The sequence below is a fragment of the Delphinus delphis genome, chromosome 20, assembly GCF_949987515.2.
Source record: "Delphinus delphis chromosome 20, mDelDel1.2, whole genome shotgun sequence".
NCBI lineage: Eukaryota > Metazoa > Chordata > Mammalia > Artiodactyla > Delphinidae > Delphinus > Delphinus delphis.
Genome location: NC_082702.1, coordinates 31,660,164 through 31,686,621, shown reverse-complemented (window position 1 = coordinate 31,686,621; position 26,458 = coordinate 31,660,164). Strand labels below are relative to the sequence as shown.

Here is a 26,458-nt window from a genome sequence, read left to right as displayed (position 1 = left end):
AGACATCAAAAGAATAAACAGAAAAATTGGACTTCATGAAAATTTTAAAAATCATACATCAAAAGACTCTACCCACAGAGTAAAACGGCAACCCATAGAATGGGAAAAAATATTTGCAAAACATAAATCTGATAAGAATTAATATCCAGAATATAGAGAGAACTCCTAAAACTCAACAACAACAGAACAATCTAATTCAAAAATGGGAAAAGGACTTGAACAGACATTTCTCCAAAGATATACCAATGGCCAATAAGCACATGAAAAGATGCTCAACGTCACTAATCATTAGGGAAATGCTAATCAAAACTATGAGATGCCACCTCGCACCCATTAGGTTGGCAACTATCAAAAAACCAGAAAACAAAAAGTGTTGGTGAGGATGTGGAGAAACTGGAACCCTTGTACACTTTTCGTAGGAATGTAAAATGGTGTAGGTGCTGTGGAAAACAGTATGGAGGTGCTTCAAAAAATTCAAAATAGAATTATCCTATGACCCTGGATCCTGGATATATATTCAAGAAAATTAAAAGCAGGGCCTTGAAGAGATATTTGTACACCCATGTTCATAGCAGCATTGATCATAATAGGTAAAACATGGAAGCAACCCAGTGTCCATTGATGGGTGAATGAATAAGCAAAATGTGATTATACACACAATGGAATATTATTCAGTGTTTCAAAGGAAGGAAATTCTGCAGTATAGATGAACCTTGAGGACATCTAAGCTAAGTGAAATAAGCCAGTCCCCCAAAGACAAATAATGTATGATTCCACCTATAGGAGATACTTAGAGTAGTCAAATCCATAGAGATAGATAGTAGAATGATGGTTGCTAGGGGCTGGGGGGAGGGAAGAATGGGGAGTTACTGGGTAATGGGCATAGGATTTCAGTTTTACAAGATGAAAAGAGTCATGGGGATGGACGGTGGTGATGGAGTCACAACAACGTAAATGTCCTTAAAAGCACTGAACTGTAGTACACTTAAAAATGGTTAAGATAGGAAATTTTATGTGTATTTTAACACAATAAAAAAAATAAAAATAAAACTAAAGTCCATATATCGCTTTAGAATATGGGAGTGGAGCTGAAGGAAACCATCCAGACTGCGAGCAGAGCTCTGGTCACCAGGATGTTCACCGCAAGGCTGGACGTCAACCTGGGCAGTCCCATCTTTCCTGCTACAGATGAACTGGCTCAGACAGCCACCTGAAATACCATGGCCTGGGGCAGCTTACGGCCTCCCCACAGGCAGCGCTCCTCGGACAGAGGGCTCCTGATCCAGGTCCAGCCCTTTGTTAAATTACAGGTAAAAAATTCACTCATAAGAGGCTTAAACAACTGTGAGTTTAACAACCCCTCCTTCCCTTCCCTCCTCCCCTCCCTTCTCCACTCCAGGCACCATCATGGTTCACGACTCCTTGCCTCACTCCCCTCAATTGTCCCAAGAGCCCCTTATGAAAAGGTCATGCCTGGCCTCTCTGTTCCAAACACAACCCTCCCTCTGCCCCCAGCATGCCTGCCCCTTCGCTTGCCTTGTCTTCCTGCACCATAGTCACCACTACCTGATGTCTACCGCACATCTTTGTGTACTTGTGTACTGTCTGTTTCTGCTGGCACATCAGCTCCCCGGGGCAGGGACTCTGTCGTACTCCTAGCTGTAGCCCAGTACCTAGTGCAGGGCCTGGCATGTAGAAACTCAGCAAATGTGTGCTGAGCGGGTTAATGGTTGCAGAATGGAGCCTGTGCTGGAGTCTGTGCTGTCAGTTACCCACCTCGCAGGAAGTAGGGGCATCACCCTAGCGAAAATGCCCTTTGGCTATCCTATCCCCAAGAAGTTTCTGGGGGTCTTCTTCCTGTGTGGCCTACCTTCTCTCCACCCTCTCCTCATCCTCCCTTCTCTCCCCTCTCCTTCTTCCTTCTTTTCAGGGGCAAATATGGCACTCCCAGCACATACACATGCTCCATGCCACGAGTCTGCCCTGCCCCGACATGTCCCGGTCCCTGCTGACCTCTTTGCACACAGGCCCCACCCACCCCAATCCTATCAAGGTATTTTTCCAGAAATACTTCCTTCCCTGAGAGGAATTCTGGGAAGGGCTATGGAAAGAATTAAAATGTTACGTCTTGTTTTTTTTATATAAAACAGAGGAAACAGTCCATATGTAGTAGGAGAAAACAAGAGCCAATTAAATGTTTAACAAAGATTACGGTTCAGCCATTCTTTGGACAACTATGCAGCCACTTAAGATGACAGTATACTCATACTACAAAGAGCTAATTTCCTTAATATGTAAAGTGCTTTTACAGCTCAATAGGAAAAACACCAACAACTCAATGGAAAAGTATGCAAAGGATATGAACAGTTTATGGAAAAGGAACTATAAGTGAGCCTTAAATATTTGAAAGGATGCCCCAAATCATTCATAATAAGAGAAATGAAAAAAAATAGGACACCATTACTTGTCTACCAGATCTGCAAATATGGAGAAGTTTGATAACATGTGTTGGGGAATGGGTGGGAAGCTGGCCTCCTCATACATGTTGGTGGGAGTGAAAATTAGTACAACACTTAAGGAGGGTAATTTGCCAGATTTATCAAAGTTCAAACTGCATATTTTCCCCTTGACCTCGCAAACACACTCCTGGATGTTTTCCCTAAAGATTTATTCTCACGTAGGCAAAAACGATGCTTGAACAAGGATATTTGTTACAGCACTGATTGAAATAACAAGAGATGAGAAACAACCTAAATGCCCAACAACAGTTATATCAATTATGCCACGCACTGAAATACTATGTAGCTGTTAAAAAGAAAAAGAAAAAAGGCAGATTTTTTTGTTTTGATGTGGAAAGATTTCCAAATTACATTAAATTAAAAAAAACAAGATAAAAAACACTACATACAGTATACTACCACTTGTGAGAAGGGGATATATATGTGTGTGTGTGTGTGTGTGTATGTGTGTGTGTGTATATATATATATATATATACACACACACATATATATATATATATATATATATATATATATCTCCATGTGCCCACCTGGACTGTGTTTGGAAGGAGACATAAGAACCTGATAACATTGGTTGTTTTCAGGAAGGGTTATCAGGTGTCCAGGAGACTGGGGAGGGAGGGAGACTTACTTTCCATTACATATCTTTTTATTTGTTTTATATTATTGTACTATGTGAATGTACTAGCTACTGAAAACTAAACAATTAAAAAAAGGATATCATAGCATTTAATCTTCCTTTAATACATAATTCCATGTTATTTAAAAAGTGTTAATTCCATTTTCGTTTTTATGTTATGAGTCCACTAAAAAAGATAGGAATATACACATATAGGAATATACACATATAGAAAAAAGTCTGGAAGGAAGAAAAGCAAACTGAGAATAGAGGTCATCTGAGTGTGAACTCAACGTTCCCTCGAGTTCATTGAGGTTCTCCTTTGCCAAATGTCAGAGGCATCCCAGCCAGAAGGGCTGCTAAATACCTTTCTGGGAAAGACTCCTGTGTCTGGGAATTTATCAGAAGACTTTGGAGTGACTCACAGGATGTAGCAGGAGTCCCATCACAGAGAATCAGGGTTGAAACAGGCAGGGTAAACGAGTGAACTCAGGTTTCCGCAGGTCTCCCATCTTTTCACCCCAGGAAACCTACTGGTTTCATGCCCTGCTCTACTAGTGAGAGAGGATGACTGCAGAGCAGAAGAAGAGTCTGGGGTCAGAGATGGCCAGAAGCACTACTCTGACATTCATCTCCACCTTCCAGATCCACAGAGAGCTTGAAAATACTTAGGGCCCCCCAAAGGAGCATAATGGGGGTTCATGGCAATTTCACCCAGCTCTCAAGGATCTAGGAAACCCCAGATGGCATACAGGTTACATAAGCATGCTTATTTTATGGGTAACAAGTCCCACATATAACCAAGTGCTTGCCTGCCTCACCACTTCCTCCTGGTTTTAAGGGCAGTCGATGACAGAGATATGATCTTCAGGGTGGTTTGAGGGACCAAAAGCCTTCCCTTCTCCAGACAGCCTGCACTAACCATCAGACTGATCAGTTTTTCACTTTTTGTTTGTTTGTTTCCTTCTCAAATCATTTGGGTGTTTGCCTTGCAGACTGAGTTTCATCCAAGATAGACTTTGGGCTACCAGCAACACTCAAAAAATAGATCCGGTAAAGAAAACCCGTAGTTTACATCCTTAAAAGGCCTCCAAAAAGTTTTTACAAAGTATTTGCACCTGTATTTAATTTGCTTAATCCTTAGTGGGACTCTGTGGAAAGCAGAGGAGAGATTCTGGGATGGCAAATTAGTTTCCTAGCTTTGCTACGAAGAACCACAAACTGGGTGGATTAAAATGTAAGAAATTTATACTCTCACAGTTCTGGAGGCCAGAAGCCTGAAACCAAGGTGTGGGCAGGGCCATGCTCCCTCTGGAGCCTCTAGGGGTGGGCCCTGCCATGTCTCTTTTAGCTTCTGGTGGTTTCTGGGCAGTTCTTGGACCTGCTTAATTTGTAGATACCTCATTCCAATCTCTGCCTGTGTCACATGGCTGTCTTCTCCCCGTGTATCTCGATTTTCCTGTGCTGGCCTCCTCTCTTATAAGGACACCATTCATACTGAATTAAGGACCCACCTACTGTAGTATGACCTCATCTTAATTAATTAATTACATCTGTTACGACCTTTGTGCGAAATAAAGCCACATTCTGAGGTAGAGGGGTTAGGACTTCAACGTATCCTTTTCAGGGACACAATTCAATCCGTAACAGACAGGGGAAGACATACTAAGTAATTTGGCTGAATTTTTCTCAGAGGGGAGGTGGGTATATGTGTTGGCTGTAAGGAGACTGACTTGGCCCTACAAACATCCAGGCACCTCTGTATCTGGTGGAGGAATATGGCCAAGCGTATTGGGAAACTCTTCCAAGGAACTTTCCCTTCCGCTTGTCTGCTTTCGTCAAGGACCCATCACTCCTCATGCTGGTGCGGTACGTTGAAGGACATGTTATCATCCCCATTTTACAGATGAGAAACCAAGGTTCTGAGAGATAAAATAGTCCATGGTCACCAAGCAAATTCAAGGTGCTGAGAGCCCTGGTCCTTCTGCCTCCCACGCCAGGCTCCAATCTAGCTGGTGCTGTGCTTTGTTTTTTTGTTTCTGTTTCTGTTTTTGGCTGCGTTGGGTCTTCGTTGCTGCGCAGGCTTTCTCTAGTTGCGGCGAGCGGGGGCTACTCTTCGTTGGGGTGCGTGGACTTCTCACTGCGGTGGCTTCTCTTGTTGCGGAGCACGGGCTCCGGAACACAGGCTCAGTAGCTGTGGTACATGGGCTTAGTTGCTCCGTGGCATGTGGGATCTTCCCGGACCAGGGATCAAACCCGTGTCCCCTGCATTGGTAGGTGGATTCTTAACCACTGTGCCACCACGGAAGTCCTGGCGCTGTGCTTTGGAGGGGAGGCAGGTGGGCATAATCAATGACCACTCGGTGCTATCGGTAAGATTTGAGGAAAGCACGCTGGATGGGGGGCCTGCATGCACCATGAAATCATCAGATTCACCCCTGCTCTGTTCTCTGGTAAGAGACCAAGCCTAGTGCTTTCCGAGCTTTACTGCTTCTTAGAAAGAAAAGCAATTTGGAGGGATGAGGCTCCATGTACTGGCCCCGGGTACACCCTACCTCCTGCCATCCCCAGGTTTGGGAGGCTTGGAAGTGCTGGTTTTCAAACTGCTTTTGAAGCCTGCAGAACCCCCAACCTCTTAAAAAGGGAACATAAGAACCCCGATGTATAAAATGGATGCAAACGGTGCTGAAGGTGGGGGGCCTCCCTGCACCTCCCCAAATGGCCATCCCAGCAAACTCCAGGTCCTGGCCCCCTGGGTGAGAAAATGGCTGAAAACGACTTGGAAACGCAAAAAGCAAGTTGCAAAACGACACCCATGTAAACAAAAGGGCACCCACGTGTTCATCTATTACTTATGAGGTTAAAACGCTCATCAGGAATAGCCTGTGGAGATTTGACATTAAGGAATTACTGTTAAAATGTTTAAAGTTATGCTGATGGTATTGTGGTTATGTCTTTTTAAAATCTCCTTACTTTAGTACATTGTGGGAAAGTTCAGTTGAGATGCTGCTGTGTCTGTTTGCCATCTGTTTCAAAATGAAGTGTGGTAGGGACGAAACTGGGCTGGTCTGGGGTGATGACTGTTGAAGCCTAAGTGGTGGTTACGTGGGGCTTGGTTATATCAAAACTGACATATTTGTACAGCTCAACCTAATTCTATTCCTTCTACTTTTATTATTTTTATTTATTTATTTTGGCTGCGTTTGTTGCTGCACGCGGGCTTTCTCTAGTTGCGGAGAGTGGGGGCTACTCTTCGTTGCGGTGCATGGGCTTCTCACTGCGGTGGCTTCTCTTGTTGCGGAGCACGGGCTCTAGAGCACAGGCTCAGTAGTTGTGGCGCACGGGCTTAGTTGCTCCACCGCATGTGAGATCCTCCCCGACCAGGGCTCGTACCCGTGTCCCCTGCATTGGCAGGCGGATTCTTAACCACTGCGCCTCCAGGGAGCCCCTATTCCTTCTACTTTTGCACATGTTTGGAACTGTCCATCATAAAAAGCGCTTTTAGGCTAAAAAGTCCCACGCAATGAGCAGCGGGGACTTCTGAATTATTTAAAAGACAATTAGAAGTTGAAGCTCCAGGAGGTGACAGGAGCGGTGCGAAGGTGGGGAGGAATGGGAGGGAGCGGGAACGCAGCCGCGTCCAGAAACCCAACCCGGGTGACCCAGACTTGCTTTCCTCTGCGGCTCGAAACTCATCCCCCAAACTCTGCAGGGTGGCAGGCTGAGCGCTCCCCCGCCATCGGCGCCCCATCTGCCCACCCGTTCATCAGTCCAGCCGTCCGTCGGCCCGACCATCCATCAGGTCAGCTACCTGGCCATGGGTACGTCCAGCTCCAGAGTCCTCTGGCATACCCTCCTCCCCGCTCCGCGCGGCGTCTGCACCCCGAACCTCCCTGCGCAGCTCGCCCCAGCCGAGTCCCGCTGCCCCGCGAAGTGGTGGGCACTCACCGGCTGCGCTCCCGGCTGCGCTCCCAGCTGCGCTCCCGGCTTCGCCGCACTGAGCACGAAACTGAAAGTAGGCGCGGAGAGCAGCCTGGCGACGGGCGCGGGGAGCCGGCTGCCTCTGCCGGGAAATCACGTGGGTTCTCGGTGCCCCGGCCAGGGCGCGAGCGCGGGATGGGCGGGGGCGGCACACGCCCTCCTGCAGGGCCCGCGTCCCGCGCCTCTTGGAGCTCAGCCACCTGTACGGAGGACACCCAGAGACGGCACCAAGGGACGCGGGGAGCGCTCGCCCCTTTCCTGGATGCGATACTGAGGCGAAGGGATGAGGGTTGGCACACCCGGGTCGCGCCAGTAGACCCCGGGCTGAGTTCGGCTCTCCCTGCCTCTCTGGAGACTAAGACGGTATGGGACAGGACAGGAAGGAGATGCTCGCTGTGCAGGAGGAGACTTAGAACCCAGGGGGTCCAGCCTCCTTTTCCTCAGTGCTCTCCAGGATGGAGGGAGGGGAGAAAAGAAAAATGACCATAATTGCCTTTACTGAGCCCTTGGCCCTTTGGACGGTGTTAAACGCTATGAATTTAGGATAGAGGTGAAGGAACTTGTCCAAGTCACACAAGGGACACAGGCAGAGATGAGGAAGAGATGGGACAAAGAGGAGGAGAAGCAGAAGGAGGGTGAGAAGCCTCCCCCAGGCGGGGGTCAGCAGCAGTCCTGAGTGGCCACTAGTCCACTACCCTTTCAGAGCTGACTACAACCTCCCTGGCTTTTTGCATTCCTCCGGGGACAGGAGCTCCTGTCCTGCAGAGGATACATCCATCCCCGTGGACAGGTCTGCCCTCTAGGAAGATCATCCGCCCACCTTCCCACGACATCCCCAGAGTGCAGCAGCTTCCACTCCCAGCTCTTCTATCCCCCTGCCTCTCAAGCCAGCCGGGTGTGTGTGAGTGTGGGTGAGGGCACTGCATGGTGATGGTCACAGGCACAACCATCAGTGTCAGACACCCCTGGCTTCAAGTCCTCCTCTTCAGCTTACTGGCCAAATGCCTTTACTTCGCTGAGCCTGAAGTTTGCCATCTGTAGGATAAGAACCCCTCCACGCAGAGAGGTCACGAGAATCTGATGACCTAAAGTTCAGGCTAATGTAGGCTGTGCCTGAAGCCGATAGGTGTCCTTGTATTTTTGTCTCCTTCTGCTGGTCCCACGTCCCTGTGAGAAGGGAAACTGCTCCCCTTCCAGCACCAACTCTGATATCCAGAAATCACGAGACAGCACGGATTTTGCAGCCAAGTGCTTGTGGGTGATGACCAGCTCCACCATTTCAGGTAAATGCCCTGACTTCCCCAGGTCTCAGTTTCCTCATCTGCTAAATGGGGTATTCCAAGCTTCCCCGGGCCACTGCGGGGCATGGTGGGGAATGGATGAGAATGCGAATGTGGCTGTGACTGGGTGCACAGGAGGGATTATGCCCCAAGATCAGGATGTGCACTGCAGTTCAGCTCATGTTCACTGAACACCTGCTCCCTATCCAGGCTGAGAAGAGCAGATGGACACGTGGACAAATAGCCACAATCCTGAGAGACAAAGGCAGACCATTTTCAGATGCATTTAGTTTTGGACAGCCCCTTGAGGATGGCAGAAGACAAGTTATCCCATTAGGCAGATGAGGAAGCTGAGATCCAGACAGGTCAAGTGAGTTGCTGAAAGTCACACAGCAATCAGGAGCAGAGCTGGGTCTTAAACCCAATACCCTTTCCAACCTGGAGATACCTGGCCTGCTGAGGTGGTTATCACTGAAGCACTCTGGGAGAGCTACCTTCCCAAATGCTCCCTACCCCCAGCCCGGCCGGTGGCCTGGAGTCCACCATCAGCACATTGCTCCTTTGGCTGAAGGCGTGCATATGCTCCTCTGGTATAAGTTAAATGGCCATCCATCATTTACACTTGAGTGTGAACAAGCTAATAAGATTTTATTGGTGGGAGATCAAAGGGAATCTTGGGTGTTTGGATTTGGGGGTAGGAAACACAAGATGTGAGAGTCACGGGGACCAGAGGATGGAGCCCACATTTACTGGGCACCTCTGTGTGCCAAGTACCATCTCTGTGGAGTATAGCCAATAGGTGGCATTTGTGAGCACTGAGGACATACTAGAGAGTGTTCTGGGTACATGGGCTTGCTCCTTTAATCCTCACGGCAGCCCTTTTATCTCCATTTTTACAGGTGAAACAGAGACAGAGAGGGTAACATGCCGAGATTACACAGCTAGCAGCACAGGAGCCGGGATTTGGACCCAGGCAGGGCAGCTCCAGAACCCCTGCTCTTGGCCACCATGTGATACTCCCTCTAGGCTAACACAGTTCTTACCAGAACCCTATGTGGAAGGTATTATTATCATCCCATTTAACAGACGAGGAAACTGAGGCACAGAGGGACCCAAAATTAGTATTTCAGGATACTGGGCTTTGGACCCAGATTTGAAGGCCAAGCCTTCCCTCTGCGTTCCCCATTGCCCAAGGTTGGTCCAGAATACCAGGGGCCTATCCCGTCCTGGGTCAGCAGCCCAGGGGGCAGGATGTGCTTCCACAGGACCTGGCCTTGGGCAGCCCTTGTTTCCTCCCTGGAGGAAACAGCAAATGCCCCCACCCATGCTGGGGGACTTCCTGGTCTTTTGTCGTAGGCCTAGGTCTGAGTTTCTGGGCTTGGATGGAAGGGCCAGGACTGGGAGGGGTCCAGCAAGTTGGTGCTCTCCTGGCAAGCTCTGGGGTTCCACGTCTGTAAGTCCTCCTGTGCAGACCTGGCTGAGACGCTCTCCGGCGCCTGGGGCGGCAAAGGAAGCTGAGGGGCTGCACCTTTCTGGAGCAGAAATGAGCCCCAGGGCCTTCTAGGGTCCCAGCTGGGCTGGGGTCCGCAAGACTCCAAGCAAGCTCTCTGTCTGCCCCTTGTGATGGTGAAAGTTTTCATTTTGGGGAAGGAGCTGCCTGGGGCTGCCAGGTCATCCTGATACTGTCCTTGGGGCATCAAGTTGGGGGCCTGGGCTTCCCAACCCTTTTGGGGGTGCTCTCTTGAGTGGAGTGAGTCTCCCAACTGGTGTCACTATCCTGGAGGCTTACATCCCAAGGCCTGGAATTTCCACGTTGGACTCAGGACTTAGGGACTGGTGAAACCACTCTGACTCTTTGTGCCAGGGGCCCTGCCTTCCAGCCCCCAGGAGCACTCCTGGTCAGCTTAGTGGGTCAGACCCTTTCTTTGGACCCTGAGGGAGGAAGAGAAATAGGCCCAAGAGAGCATTTAGAGGGGACCAAGGAGGAAGGAACCGGGCTCAGAAGATGGTGCCTTCCCCTCAAGTCTTCCCAAACCTGAAGACGTGTCCCTCTGCGAAGCTCCACCCCAGATCCTGCCTCCTGACCGTCTCTCCTGCCCGTCAAAATAAAGGCCAGGCCCCCTCTGCACCTTCATGGTGTGGGCCCTGACCTCCTCTCTCTCCCTCTCCTCTTTGCTCTCCGTGCTACTCCGGCCTCCTTTAAGTTTCTTGACTCTCTTATGGTTCCTCCTAGGGACTCTGCACATGCCAGTGTCTTCCTATGCTTTTCCCCCTTCCATTTGGCCAATGTGGCAGCGAGGGATTTTCTTCACACACCTTCCCTGGAGCCTGGTACCTCCCAAGACTGAGATGGCAGAAAGAAACCTTCTGTATTCTAGCCTGAGTGGGAAGAAGACACGCTTTGCGCATCATAAGGTGGTCTGGCTGGTGCTCATACGAGGTTACTCTTCCATGTTAAAGTCTGATTTGCTTTTTAGAGGCTCCATCCTCCTCCTCTTCTACCAGAAACCAGACCTCTGTGAGGGCCCCTACCCTCCCTGCCATCCTCCGGATCTGAAGCCCCTATGGTCCCATATTTCCTATCCAGCACTGGAACCACATGGAACACAGAATGGGTGACACCCCATACAGAAAGCTGGTCAGAACAGGAGATGGGACCTCGGTGGGTGGGTGGGGAAGAGGGCCCAGTGCTGTGGGGGAGGGAAGAGAGATGGTCTGAGAGACGCTTCCTGTTGACCGATGGGGAGGCTAAGAAACCCAGCCAGGGTTTCCCTGGCGGCGCAGTGGTTAAGAATCTGCCTACCAATGCAGGGGACACGGGTTCGAGCCCTGGTCCAGGAAGGTCCCACATGCCGTGGAGCAACTAAGCCCCTGCACCACAACTACTGAGCCCGCGTGCTACAACTACTGAAGCCCGTGCGCCTAGAGACCGTGCTCTGCAACAAGAGAAGCCACTGCCATGAGAAGCCCGTGCACTGCAACAAAGAGTAGCCCCCCGGGCTTCCCTGGTGGCGCAATGTTTGAGAGTCCGCCTGCCGATGGAGGGGACACGGGTTCGTGCCCCGGTCTGGGAAGATCCCACATGCTGCGGAGAGCCTGGGCCCGTGAGCCATGGCTGCTGAGCCTACATGTCCAGAGCCTGTGCTCCGCAACGGGAGAGGCCACAACAGTGAGAAGCCCGCGTTTACCGCAAAAAAAAAAAAAAAAAGAGTAGCCCCCACTTGCCGCAACTAGAGAAAGCACACGCGCAGCAAGGAAGACCCAATGCAGGCAAAAATAAATAAATTAATTAATTAATTTAAAAAACCTCTCCTTAAAGAAAAAGAAAAAGAAAGAAACCCAGCCAGCTCCTGCTCCCTTTCTCTCTACCAAAGCCACACGCACAGGCAGATATTCAAAAAGACAGCAGGGTCAGCTCAGCGTATCCTGTGGGGAAACAGAAAGCTCTGGGCAGAGCCTTCTCCAGAATACCCCCTGCACACCCCAGTAATGGAGCCTGAGACTCCGCCATTAGAGTCATCTCATGTGGACAAATACCCTACAAGGTCAGCATGGAAAGGGAATTTGGGGATCATCAAGTCTAACTCTCTCATTTTATAGGAAGGGAAACTGAGGCTCGGGGCCGGGCGTGAACGAGCCTCCCAGCCCAGGGCTCTTCCTGCCACATCAGGCGCCATTAGGAGACCCGTGCCCTTAAGGGGGGCTGAGCTATCCGTGGGGTGGCAGAGACAATATTCTCCAGTGAAGCAGGAACAGGGATCCACGCTCTGGCCAAGTCATGGGTGTGCATTGCCACCCACAGGAGGAGGCGCCTTGAGGGAAGGGGACCCAGGACTGCTAAGCTTCGATGACTGGAGAACCAGGGGCACTTGCAGCTCCGCCTGGGAAGGGCCTAGAAGATGAATGAGAGCCTCCCTGTCAGGCATGTGTCCCCAAAGCTCCTCCAGCCCAGACTTTCGAGACATGACCTCAGGGGTGCCCACTGTGGTGACCCTTGTCCACAGGAGGTTCTGGGCAGACTCAACACTGCTCCTCAGATGACAAGCCCACTGTGAGTGCTCCCTGGGGCACAGAGGTGAGCCATGGGGCAGACGGCCCCACAGCCTGCAGGGCCTTCATCTATATGCCCATGAAAAACTCCACCTCAACCCACCCTCTCTTCCCGTCCCCACCCCCCAAATGGTACCTCTCCCGAGTGGTCCCTCCTAGGCCCTGGGGAGGGCTGTGACTGCACCCCTTCCAAGGAACCAAGGCCCGGCGAGCGGCCAGCTGGCCAGCGCTCTCCTGCCCTCCCCGCCCCCTTAATCCACACCACCAGGGTTCCATTTCTGTAATCTCAGCGTCGTCCCAACAGACACACAGGCAGAAGGGTCACAAGATAAGAGAGGGATCATCTGGTCCCGTTGCCTGATTTCCTTTAGGACTCTGTGTCCACTTTCTTTAAGACATGAGGTACACGGGGCTTATTTTTTGGCCGCACTCCGAGAACCCTTGCCCCCTACAGTGGAAGTGCGGAGCTTTGACCGCTGGCCGGCCTGGGAAGTCCCGCTGTGGCGCTCATTTCTTCAGGTGCACCCAAGACCACCTACCTTGGTCAGTGTGGGAAAAGTCAGTTTAATCCTGAAGTCAAAAAGATGAGAATTTGGCCCTCCATCGTGCTCCCAATCCCCCAGAAAAGAAACTCTAGGAATTATTTCAAGTGTTTCCGTCTATATTTAGGGCCCTCCACAGAGAGCCCTTTTGAGCTCTCTCATGAGATTTGCCGTTCCAGCCACCAGGCCTTTGCTCGGGCAGGCCCTTCCTCTGGCTATGCCCTCCCTCCCTCCTTCATGGTGCCTCTTCCTCTGAATAAGACTCTAGGAGGAGTCTTCTCCCCCCAGAAGTCAGGTCCTAAGTCCTGGAGGGAAGGAGCCATATTTCCCCACCAATATCCTGTGCCTGACATCAGAGGGACAAGGGAGGGATTTGCTGAGTCAACCACTCACCCCTCTCTGCAGACATACTGGGAATCCAAGAGGCTTAAGTTCTCCTTCCTGGAGCAGGAGGCCTGGGTGGTAGTGATGGTGTGTGGTCAGGCCACTCGAGAAGTTCTCTTGTTTTTTGTACATCCCGTGCTCGACCAGATCCCGCTTCACCTCCACCCCACTCACGTTAACGCATTTGCCCCGCCCTCCACGCCCCCCACGCCCCGCCCCGCCCCGCCCAGCTAGTGCTTGTTTTAATCCTTAGGCCAGAGTGGCTCCACCTGCTAGTTTATTAAAGGGAAACAACTGCCCTCCTGATGGTCCTTAACCTGCGGGTCAGTGAGGGACACGCCCCAGCTGCTGGTTTCCCTGGTAACTGATGACCCCATCTGATGTCAATTATGCTATGAATGGTAGCCTCTTTCTCCCCGCCCCACCCCCGCCCTGTCCGGCATTAACCAGTGAGGTGTCGCTCCAGAACCTTTTGCTTAAGATCCCCTGTCCAAGATCCCCAATGGTCTTGAGGCTGGGCAACTACAAGGCTCCCAGGCCTGCAGACTGCAGCCCACAGGTGGTATCCTGGGGAGAGAAACCAGGTTCCCTGTGAGCAGGGGCCCTCCTCAGAGCAGAGAGCAACCCCCAAGCCCAGGACCCTCAACTCTCTATGCTGAGTGATGGGAGAGGTGTGGGGAGAGGTGGACCCTGGGGACTCTTGGGGTCAGCCTAGCATTGATATTCTACAAACACAAGGGAGTTCCCCAGGACCTGCCGCGTGGGGATTCTGTGGCACGTCCTCTCCTGGATTCTCACTCATCCACATTCCCATCAGCTTCTTCCTGGTTTGAACCTGCACCAGGACTTTCCCGCATGGCTCACTTCCTCCACCTTCGAAATGAAACCATCAGCAAAACAAGGTGACACTTCATCTGCTGGCAGTTGGATTTAGCTGCATTTTTACATTCCAGAGACCAAGTATGGATCCTCAACCAGGAGCATTAGCTTTACCACCTGGGAGAGAGCTTGTTAGAAATGCAGACTCACAGGCCCTACCCCAGGCTCACCAAACCAGAAACTCTGAGGATGAGCCCAGGAATCTGTGTTTTAACAACCCCTGCAGGTGATTCTGATACAGGCCAAAGTTTGAGACCCATAGCACTAGATAACTTTCAAATAGCCTCTTGATTTGGGGTTAGGAGTTGTATAAGCACCCAACCACCCACCCCTTTTTGCTTCATAGCTCCAGGCACAATTAGTGGTTATATAGTCTTTTGTTTGGCTAGATATTATCTATCTCTGCCTATGTCCCCTAGACTATAAGCTTCACAAAGTCATGAACCATATGGGCCTGGCTCAGAGTAAGAACTCAACAGATATTGTTGAAAATCCATCCATACATACATAAAAATGCTGGGGCCACAGAAACTGTTGACTCTGATATGAATGTGACATGTGACCTTGATCAAATGTCCTTCTAGTTCTCAGCCTCTGGAACTCCCTTTGTACAGTGAAGGGGTGGGTCCAGCTGACCCTTGAGGGCCACGCCGCTCTCTACCATTTTAGCAGAGGCTCAGTTTGACGCCTCCCCAATCCAGCCATCCCGCACCAGCGCCACCAAGGCATCTCCTCCCACACCCCACCCCAAAGCCTTCTGGAGCTTCTACTGCTTCCTTCTGGCCTTTAAGTCTCCTTGACATGATCTCAACCTAACTCCTGGCCTGATCTGCAACTCCTTTACCCCCAAACAACCCTTCCCTCAGCCACGCTGGGCTTCCTTCCTCCCCCGGTCCTGTCACTGCTGTTCCCCAGGCAGGACACCTGCGCTTGGCTCTCTCCCTGCCCCTTAAGAGCCAGTCCAAACTGCCTTCTGGAAGCACTCCAGTACATAGAAGTCTTGGTTAATAGATTCCTAAAAAGCATGTATGTCCACAGTCAGACTCAAAAGCAAGAAGGGAAGTCCTCAGGACCCAGAAACAACAGGGGACTCTGAGAAAAGTCAGGGGAGGGGAAATGAAATGGGATATTCTGGGAGGTGGAGTTTACAGCTGGGTGTTAAGAGTACTCTAAACTTTTCAGATTCCTAGATTTAAAAAAAAGTAAATAATACAAAATTTAAAAAGATTAAAAAAAAACAACCTAAATGCAGTGTGCTAACCTGGATTGGATCCTGGGACAGAAAAAGTCTATCAGTGGAAAAACTGGTGAAATTCAAACAAAGTCTGAGTTTGGTTAATAGCAATATACCAACATTAATCTCTTAAGTTACAACAAATGTGCCATGGTTGTGAATGACCGTGGTGGTTTTTCTCCCTTATACTATTCTCTGTTTTCCACTCTGTGCCTACATTACTTTTGTCTGCCGTTTCATGTATGAAGAAATATTGAAGACATGCAGAGGGGCATTAGGAGTAGTACTGATCATCAATTCCTTACCTACAATGACAAAATCAAACACGCTCTGAAGACTACAAGTTTTTTTCTTAAGTTTGTCAGCAAACCTGGCCGTTTGGATGGAAGGCTGTTTATAGTACTTATCTTGCTTTATGTGAAAATTCATATGCAGAGAAATGTCAGTGGACTTGACTGTGGGGTGCCACCCCAGACCCCATGCGGGTGTCCCGCAATATATCCAGTGTGCATGTACCTGTACTACCTTCTAAAATACACAAAATTCTGGATTTGGAAAGTCATGTGGGCCTAATGGAGATGGACAGTGGTTTGGGGACCTATGTTCCAAACACCCACGTCCCACCACCCAGGTTAAGAAATAAGATATTACTAAAACTGTCAAAACTCCCATGTGTACCCCATTCATAACTTGTATTGTGTGATTTTGATGATCAGGAGGACAGCCATGTTTTAGAAACAACCAGTCACAGCAGAAGCAGTGAGAAGAACTTGGAGGTTTCAGAGGTCCATCTGTGGAGGGGTTGCCAACTACCGGCCTCCCCATCTCCCCGCCTTCCTCTGTCTGTACCCACTTCACCTCTTCAAGTGTAAGCCTCAGGGACTTCCCTGGTGGTCCAGTGCTTAAGAATCTGTGCTTCCAATGCAGGGGGCGTGGGTTCAATCCCAGGTCGGGGAACTAAGATGCCACATGCTGCTGCTGCAGTGTAAGCCACAGAAAGTTGGCTGCCTGGGCGTAGGGAGGGGAATTATACCATCAGTGGAGAACCATGATACCCTTGTTCTGACAGTAGAGCTTGCACATCCTGAGGCTGTAGACAGTTACCTGGGCCTGGTTGGCGGGGAAGCTATGGGAAAGCAGTGGGAGACACAGAGGGGGTCCCATGGCTAGGATGGGGGCCCATCAGAACAGCTGTGGCCACTGCCTCTGGAGACAAAAGGGACAAAGCTGACTCGGGGTTCCCAGGGCTGAGAAAAAAAGGAAGCAGCTAGGGCAGTGGCTGGGGCCCAGGCCACCCCATCACTAATTTGCCAGTGACCTGGGCATCACTCTTGCCCTCTCTGGCCCTTGGCTTTCTCACCTGTGTGATAGTGAAGTAATCCCTTGCCCTGCCCACCTCTTAGTGTGTGGAAAGGCCTTCTGTGCCTCAGTTTCTTCAGCTGTAAAATGGGGATAATAATAGTACCTACCTCCGAGGGTTGTTGCAAGGATTAAATGAGAGAATCAACATAAAGAACTTGCAGAAGGACCTGCGCATGGTCACCCTCCAAAAGAAGCCGCCGTTGCTTTTGTGCAACAATAGTCACGAAACGCTGACTATGCTTCAGCCCTGGGTGAGGATATGCGGGGCAGCGCAGAGCTCAACAGACCTGGTCCCTACCTTCAGGAGGCTCAACACTTATCAGATAATCCCAGAACTAAATGTAAAATGGCACCTGAGGAGCATCTTAAAGGATGGATCCACCGGGCTGTGGTTTGAGAGCCCTGGAGAGCAAATCTCACCTAGTTAGGGAATGGGGAGGCCCTCTCTGAGGCTAAGGAGTAATCAGATGGGGCAAGGAAGAGGGGACACCTCTGGGCAGGGGGCACAGCATGTGCAAAAGCCCTGTGGTGGGTGGGGAACGTGGTCAATGCACAGAGTGCACAGGCAGCCAGGGGCTGGGAAGTGCGGCCCGAGGTGGCCTGGGCAGGAGGGCAGGACCTCCGATTTGCAGACTGTTGAGCTAGGCTCAGGGAGACCTCTCTCCATCAAAAAATTGAACCAATAGGTACCTTGCAACGAAATGTTTTGTTTAATACACAGCTGAGCTCAAACAAAAGAAAGGGACAATCCCAGATACTAAAGATGAAGAGGGAAATGAGAACTAAAACCATAAGTAAGGTGGCCCAGAGAGACAGGCACTGGATGTGGGTTCAGACCACACTAAAATGGGGTTTTAACACTATCAGAGGGAGAGAAGTGAGAGGACGGGGGATGGAAATACCTCCTCTCAGTGAAAAGGAGACCAAATGACTTCACCCACCAAAGGAAGCCACAAGAAACGTCAAGGTGGGTCTGGGAGGCTATAATTTGAGAACCCGAGCCTGCAGCTCGGGTTCAGCATAATTCAGATGTGCAGCTCTGAATTATGTATGTATTTATACTGCCAGCATGGTGCAGGACTTCCTGAATTGAGAAATGGACCTACAAAGCCAGGAAGGAATGAATGATGTAACCTTTGGGGTCCCTGGCAGTAATAAGTGCAAAATTATTCTCTAAGGAAATGTGGGTGATTCAGGGAGCAGAGTCTGTCCACAGAAAAACCAAATTCCACTAAAGGTGAGCTTCTAAGAAAATAAATATTACAAGCCACACAAGGAAACCACGAGAGAGAGCTAGCAAACACAACCAACAAGAGGATAAGCACCTCAAGGCTCTGACATGAGAGAACATGGAAGAAACTACAAAGGAACTAATTTTTCAATGATTAAAGAAATAGAGCCATAATGAAAGCATAGGGCTCCAGGGGGGAAAAACAAAAGATAGATTTGAAAAGGAAAACTTGAAAATAAACTCAAGAAGATGTGGAGAAAAGGGAACCCTTGTGCACTGTTGGTGGGAATGCGTATTCATGCAGCCACTATGGAAGACAGTATGGAGATTCCTCAAAAATTAAAAATAGAACCACCATGTGATCCAGCAATTCCACCTCTGGGTATCTTTCCAAAGAAAACAAAAACACTGATTCAAAAAGATATGCACCCCCATGTGCACTGCAGCGTTATTTGCAAAAGCCAAGATATGGGAGCAACCTAAGTGTCCATCAATAGTTGAATGGATAAAGAAGATGTGGTATAACAAATATTACTCAGCCATGAAAAATAATGAAATCTTGCCATGTGCAACAACATGGATGGACCCAGAGGGTACTGTGCTAAGTGAAATAAGTCAGACAGAGAAAGGCGAATACCGTATGATTTCACTTATACGTGGAATCTAAAAAACAAAACAGATGAACAAACATAACAAAACAGAAACAGACTCGTAGATACCCAGAACAAACAGGTGGTCGCCAGAGGGCAGGGGGCTGGAGGGATGAATGAAATAGGTGAGGGAGACTGAGGTACAAACTTCCAGTTATAAAATAAATGGGGACTTCCCTGGTGGTGCAGTGGTTAAGAATCTGCCTGCCAATGCAGGGGACACGGGTTCAAGTCCTGGTCTGGGAGGATCCCACATGCTGTGGAGCAATAAGCCCGTGGGCTACAACTACTGAGCCCACGGTCCACAACTACTGAAGCTCATGTGCCTAGAGCCCGTGGTCTGAAACAAGAGAAGCCACTGCAATGAGAAGCCCGCGCACCACAACGAAGAGTAACCCCCGCTCAACACAACTAGAGAAAGCCTGCGCTCAGCAACGAAGACCTAACGCAGCCAAAAATAAATAAGCTAAAAATAGAATAAAATAAATGAGTCACATGAATGAAATGTACAGCATGGGGAATATAGTCAATAATATTGTAATAACTCAGGTGATAGATGGTACTTAGACTTATCATGGTGATCATTCTGTAATTTATAGAAATACTGAATTGCTATGTTGTGCACCTGGAACTAACATAGTGTTGAAGGTCAATTATACTTCAATTTTAAAAAATGAACTTAATAGAATTTCTAGAAATGAAAACTATTAATTTTAAAATGAAAAACTCAGTGAATGAGTAAACGGATGAGCCACAGCTATAAAAAGAATGAGTGAATTGAAAGAGATAATTGAAGAAATGATTCAGAGTTTAGCATAGAGATAGAGATGGAAACTATGACAGAGCAACTAAGAGACATAGAATGGAATGAGAAGGCCCAACATACGTCTAGTGGAAATTCGAGACGTTAAGAATAGAAAAAATAGAGGAGAGACAATAATTGGAGAAAGAGTGGCTGAGAAATTTCCAAAGCTGATGAAAGACACCATCCCTTAAACTGAATGCTTATGCTGAGTCCAAAACAACTAGACTGAGAGGTAAACAGGGGCCAGAAAATACATGACCCTGGAGCCCATGTCAGAGAATTTTGCTTTTATCCTAAGACTTTTATTCTTGATGAGTTTTAAGCAGACAAGTGAACAATCAGCTTTGCTTCTGGAGGCTACTGTGGGGAACAGATTCAGGAGATGTCAGGATGCAGGAGGCTGTAGATGGGTCCCCACAAGTGATAATGGTAGCCTGGCCCAGGTGGAGATGGAAACAGAAAAAAGTGGACAGGCTCCAGAAATACTGAGGACATAATAGGGACTCCGTAATGGGAATGATGAGAAGAGCAAGTCGAGGGCAAGCTTAAGATTCTGAGCTGCAAAGACCTAAACAGACATTTCTCCAAAGAAGACAAACAGATGGCCCATAGACACATGGAAATGTGCTCAACATTGCTAATTATTAGAGAAATGCAAATCAAAACTGCAGTGAAGTACCACCTCACACTGGTCAGAATGGCCATCTTTAAAAAGTCTACAAATAACAGATGCTGGAGAGGGCATGGAGGCTGCCCTCCCACCACTCCCACCTCGTGATGGGACCCTAGGTGGGTGGTTTTGATGACAGGCAATCCTGTCAGGGAAACGTCCACCCGACGTCTCCATCCAAGGGGATGTTGGCTGTGGGGAGGGAGAGATCAGGGTGGAGCCTCAGGATGGGGCGCCTGCCCTGAGTCACCTGCTCCTCCTGGCCCTGCCCAACACTCACAGGTGCCCCCAGCCTCCAGCCTCAGGGCTCCCAACTGTAAAATGGGTCCTGGGGTGCACAGGGTGCACTTTGTCATTCTCCCTCTTCTCAACTTCTGTCTGTCTGGGTGGCCCTGCCCTGCAGGAGCCCTTCTAGAAGAGTGGTTCAGAGTGTGGGACTCTGAGTCAGAGATGTGGGCTGTAATCCCAGCCCTCTACTGCTGGGTGATCCGTGGGCAGGGACCAAGCCTCACCCCCAGCACCCTCGGTGTCCTCGTCTCCAATGAGAGCATCCACCTCAGAGCTATGTATTTAATGGAACAATCTGGTAAAAGTGGGTGAGCGCCCAGTAACATGAGCTACTCTGATTTTCCTCCTAATCTTCTCCCAAGAGAAACCTGGAGATCGCCCCCACCGCCTGGTCTGCGTCATGGAGTTCAACAGGCCAGACCAGGAGTCGGCAAACTTTATCTGTAAAGGGCCACATAGTAAATATCTTAGGCTTTGCGAGCCATGCAGTCTCTGTGCAACGACTCCACTTTGCTACTGCAGGGCAAAAGCAGTCACGGGCAAGAGCATCTACATGAGTGGGCGTGGCCATGAGCCAATAAAACTTTATTTATAAAAGCAGACAGCAGGATGAACTTGGCCCTCGGGAGGTAGTTTCCAACTCCTGGTGCAGAACCAGCACGAGGGCTGGAGGGTGGCGGGGGAGTGTAGTAGTACTGCACCCAGAGCCACGCCCTTGGTGAGGCCCCCGGGCCCCTGGCCCTGTCTGTGTTCTGGCAGCTGCCTGGGCCTGTCCAGGGAGGCTGGCCTCACCCTCGCATTAGCTTTGCCTACATGCACTCTGATGGCACAGCCCCTGGCGTGGTGCTCCCAGAGAGACGAGCAAGGTTCCCGTTCCAGGCTCGGGCAGTGATGGGAGTGGGGTCGGGGGAAGGACCTAGCACACAGGATTATGCTCACTCCACCCCCTCCTCCACCCCTCCACTGCCAGTCCACACTGCCCCGGACCTGGTGCCACCAGGGGTCTCCCCTCCTAAGGCCCCCACAGGAGCCCAGAGGGTCTACCCAGTGGGTTTCACTGTCCGTTATTGACTCTGTTCACTGAGTACCTACCACGTGCCAGGGTCCAAAGAGCCAGGCGCATCCCTCAGCCTGGCCACCTCCCCCTCTGCTGGCCAACCACAGTGAGAGCAGTTATGACGTAGTAAGAACAGGGACTTGGAATTTTTAGATGGCCCAGGCTCAAATTCTGCTCTTCTGCTTCCCAGCTTGGGGGAGGGGGGATGGGTTCCCCTCGACTCCCTAAATTTCAGTTTCTCCATCCATAAAATGGGGTGTTAGCACTACCTTCCTTGCTGGGTGACTGTGAGCATTCCACGGTTAATCTAAGTCAAGTATTTGGTTGGTAGCACGTTCTGCAAACATTGGCTTGTATTCGTGTTAGGACTGGGACAGGACAGTGCTTCCTACCTCTCAGATCACCTTCTCCTCTTGTCCTGGGTCTGTCTCAAAGGCCCGGTGATGTCCCTATTAGACAGATGAGAAAACTGAGTCCTGAGTAGTTTTTTCTTCACTGCACAGCCTTGTGGGAGTTCCCCCTTAGCCCAAGGCTGTATGGGAAGGGAGGGAAGAGACTCAGGGAGTCTTAGATCTCCAAACCACTTTCTTCCTCTTAGCTTTCACCTGTTGTTTGCTGCTGCTTGAGAAGTACTTGACAGTATGCTCATGCTGGGGGTACCAGGCTAGTAACAGCAGTAGTAATAATAGGGACCAACTGGGCCGGGTACCATCTTAAGCATTTTATATACATTTTTTTCCACTCAATTCTCACAACCACCATATGGGGTGGTTGCTATTATCACCGCCATCTTGCAGATGAGAAAACTGAGGTTCAGAGAGGTTACATGACTTGCCCAAGGTCACAGCCTGGCAGGCTGCAGCCCTGAGGGAAGTGACTTGCCATAGCCTGACCATAACTAATCACCAAACGGTAGAGCCACACAGGGGCTGTGAGACGCAGATAGGGGCAACGACTGTCCCAAGGTTCACAGTGACCACAGGTGGCCTCCTGGTTCCCACCACTGCCTTCCAAGGCATGCAGACCAAAGCACACTCACCAGCCCTTGTCTGGACTAAGTTGGCTATGATGTTGGAGATGATGCAGATCTCTTCACAGATCTGGGGCGGACAGGGCAGGTGGCTCACCAGGCTGGAAAGGAGACCAGAAGAGGGGCAGGGCCACGTGGAGGTGGCAGTGCTGGGAATAGGCACAGGGGGCTGACCACACTGGGAAGTGGTGGCTGTTTCTCAGGGAAGGGCAGTGGGGGGAGGAGGACCCAACCTCGGGGCATAACCCTGGACTGCTCCCCACAACGAGTGGTCGGGCCAGAGGGGTAGGCGAGCCCCACTCACCTGTCCTTTTAGGACCAGCTTCAGGGTGAAGGAAATGAAGTCTGTGAACAGCTGCTTGGTCCACCTGGGCCTGAAGGGAGCGAGTGCTGCGGTGCTCCAGTCCTGTGCATGCATTGAGCACCTACTGTGTGCCAGGCACTGCTCAGGGCTCTGCCAGCCTTGGAATCCTCCCATAACCCAGCTATAACCCCATTTCACAGCTAAGAACACTGAGCCTCAGAAGGAGCCTCAGACCTGAGTGTTAACCAGCCCAGAGTCCCTCGGGAGGCCCCATTGCCTGTGATGTTCATACCTGTTACACTCACACATACGGATATGCCTGAATCCAGATTCACACACGTGTCCATCTGCTCCATGGGCAGAGAGGGGCCTGAATCAGGGATGCTCACAGCAATTTGACAGAGGGTTGGCCAAGACAAAGATCTGAGTAGAGTACTCAGGATCTCAGGTTCCAGAGTCAGGGGGCTGCTGGGTTCAAATCCTGCCCCCATCCCCTAGTGGCGAGCTGTGTGTCCTCAGCCAGTTACTTAGCTTGGCTAGGAATTGTAGCTGCGAACTTGTGTGATGCCTGGGATGCCAGCAGATATGAGTTTTTCTTTCCTTCCTAAGCTCTCTGTGCCTCAGTTTGCCCATATGTAAGAATGGGGTTAATAACACAGTCTACCTTCCAGGGTTGGGTTGTGAGGATGTAATTAACTAATCCATGCAAATGGCTTGGAAAAGTGCTTGGCTCATAGCAAGTTCTCAGTAACTGTAAGCGATTATTTTTTTCCAGCCTTTAAGGGGGCGTTGATGGGGAGAGGTAGGTAATGACCCCACTGAAAAGACTGATCCCCCAGGTTTGGCTGCCACAGGCATGGTCTGGGGTTGACCCTCGGAGGGGCAGTGGACACACCACCCTTCCATACTCCTGGGGCTCATGCTAACAGGAAGGGGCACAAGTAGAAATGGGGGCCACAGAGGCAGCATACTTACTTGCACTCCCCTTGGAGATGCAGGAGCAGCCTGTGGAAAGATAGGTAGCATTCAGGGGCATTGGTCCACACACTGACAGAATCACAGGCTGCAGAGTCCCCTGACACCACATCAGGGCAGCCTTGGCCTCCAGGCAGAGCCCATGTGCTGCCCAGGCCAGCCAGGAGCTAGGCTAGCTTTGGGCTCCCCCAGCCAGCAAACTTCCCAGGCTGGACTGTCTTTGGCAGCCTCAGAATCCTCGGTCTGCCTAGCCTTCCCTCTCCGCTGCGGCCGATTCCTGGAGTCCAGCCTCTCTGCCTCCCCAGAGGGCGTAGGACACATATTCAGCTGTGTGTGTTGACCTGAAGGTCAGTAGAGTCGATTTCAAAGTCGACAGGCTGATCAACCCTCAACCTGCAAGGAGGCCACGGCCCAAGACCCTCTCTCCGCCCTCAGCCCAGAGAGGGCCAGGGAGAGGCATGTCAGCTGAATGGGAATGCTTATCTCCAGGCGCCCCAGCGTCCCCTTGAAGATCACAGGCGCATTCTGAATGGAGACATTGGTGGACTTGTCTTCCACCAACTCTACCTGGCTGCTGGAGACGGACAGGTGGCTGATCTGGACGCTGGGAGAACAAAGGGAAATAAGGAAGGGCGTCGGGGGCCTGGGAAGAGGCAAGGGGGTGTTTTTGTCACATCTCCACTTCTTGTCATCCTGCGCTGCCCAGGGATGCAGTGGGCAAAGCCCTGCCCTATCCTCCTGGAGCTGAGTCCAGCTTCACCTAGTATCAGTCATGGTCAATCACATTTAATCTCTACTCCACCCATGTTTATTTTGGATAAGTTATATATTAATGAAATTTATTCTATGGAAGTTTGGTCTTATTGAATTGTTGATGATTTATTCAGGGTAATATCTCTTTTAACTTCTCCAGGCAACTTTGCCATCTCTGACCTCTTGTGATGTAGGTCTGAGATGGCTTTATCCTCATTTTATAGAAGGGAAACTGAAGCCTAATGTCACACAGAGAGTGCGGGGCTGGGGCAGCCCCGTTGGACGCCCCACTAGACCTGGGATATCCCCACTCCAGCTGCTGGCGGCAGGTGCTTTCCTCCCAAGAGGTAACGGTGGCATTCAGCATCGCCAGCGCCCCCTAGTGGTAGTAAAATGTTTACACCGACTCCAGCACCAGGTTGGTTACCTGTGCAAATCAGAGTCCACCTTTATTGAGCTTGTCCTTGGTGGGGGGGCGGGGGTTGGGGAAGATGAGGTTTTAGGACAAAGATTAGGTCCCTGAGCAGTGTCTTCCCCATCCCTGAGGCCTCACACAGATATACAGACTCAGAATCTGTTCCCTTGCAGCCTGAGGGGCCCGGAAGGTGGATGTGTCGTGTTCCAGGGGCCAAGCCTAGTGCTCAGACCTGGGTTGGAACCTGAGCTTGCCGCTGCTAGCCTCGCTGTGTGACCTCCAAGCTGCTTAGCCTCTCCGAGCTCCTGTTTCCTTGTTCAGTAAGCAGGGCCAGTAGAGGGATGCGCTGAAGGTAAAATGAGGTATTGTTTGTAAAGGCGCCTGGCCTATAGCACAGCCTCAGCCCAGTTTGCCAAGAGATCTTACTACCCTGCCTCCCTCTACCCAAAAAAGACCCCATCAGTAGGGGAGAGAAAGGGCTGTTCTAAGGCCCGAATCTTACTGGGGCTGTTGGAGAGACTGATATCTTCCAATAAGTCCCCACAGGGGCACTGGGGGACGGTGAGTGGGTTGAAGCAGCATGGTGGGGGCAGGTCGTGCAATACCAAGCTTCTGGCCCTGGTGTCAAGTCAGGTGGGGAGGTCTGAGTCCTCCTGGCTGCCCTTGCTCTCTGGGGGCTGGGGGCAAGTTTCAGGCTACTCCCCACCAATCCCCAACTGTTCACACCCCAGGCCTGACTCACTTGTGCAGACCTTACTTGACTTGGCCAAGGATCACCATGGCCCTTTGCCCTTGATATCGCTGGAGGCTGTCTGGATCACCTTGGTGGTCTCCTGGCTCATGAGAAGGGAGGGCAGTGGTGAGGGGCTGCAGGACCAGGACCAGTGCCCTGTCCCCTGGCCTCAGCTGTGGCTCAGCCTCTTTGGGGTGAGGGGTTGGACTTGGCCTCACTCTGGCATAAGTTAGATGGCTACGCTCAGGGCACATAGAGAGAGAGAGTTCTGACCCCTGACCCTGGCCAGAGATCCCAGTCATACCCTAGCCTCTGGATCCCAACACACAGGAACCCCATGATCCTAGTCAAATGGCAGCCTCTGAACCCAGCCACACACTAAGCCCAGCGTCACCCGTCACTGTGCTGGGACACCTCCTCCCCTAAATACAAACTGAGTGTTTAGTCCTGGGACTCAAACTTTGAGATCCTCCATTTTAGAGATCATTGCATTTAGCCTCCCTATGCCCTTAAGAGGCTGGGGCCCAGAGAAGGTAGGGGAGCTGACCAAGGTCACACAGCAGTGAGTGAGTGACAGAGCCTCCCCATCCTGGGCTCATGCTAACCCCTGACTCCAGCCATGGAAGGGTCCCCAACACCAAATACACACGGACCTCCTAACCTTCACCTTCTAACCTGACCCTCAACCTGGCTCTG

The 26,458-nt window shown here is 50.6% G+C and overlaps 1 protein-coding gene across 4 annotated transcripts in view; it reads right to left on the bottom strand.

Annotated features, from left to right (window-relative positions):
- The window catches only part of NLRC5 (NLR family CARD domain containing 5), a 105,445-nt gene extending 81,828 nt beyond the window's left edge, over nt 1–23,617 (bottom strand). For 2 of the 4 annotated variants that reach the window (XM_060000216.1, XM_060000219.1), the window contains exon 1: nt 7,088–7,131. The gene's annotated coding sequence lies outside the window, so the exon portion shown is untranslated. Of the gene's footprint in view, nt 1–7,087; nt 7,135–22,591; nt 22,684–22,886 lie in introns of those variants that run through there. The other 2 variants (XM_060000217.1, XM_060000218.1) reach the window with 2 other exon arrangements.
- Nucleotides 23,618–26,458: the final 2,841 nt, after the last annotated feature.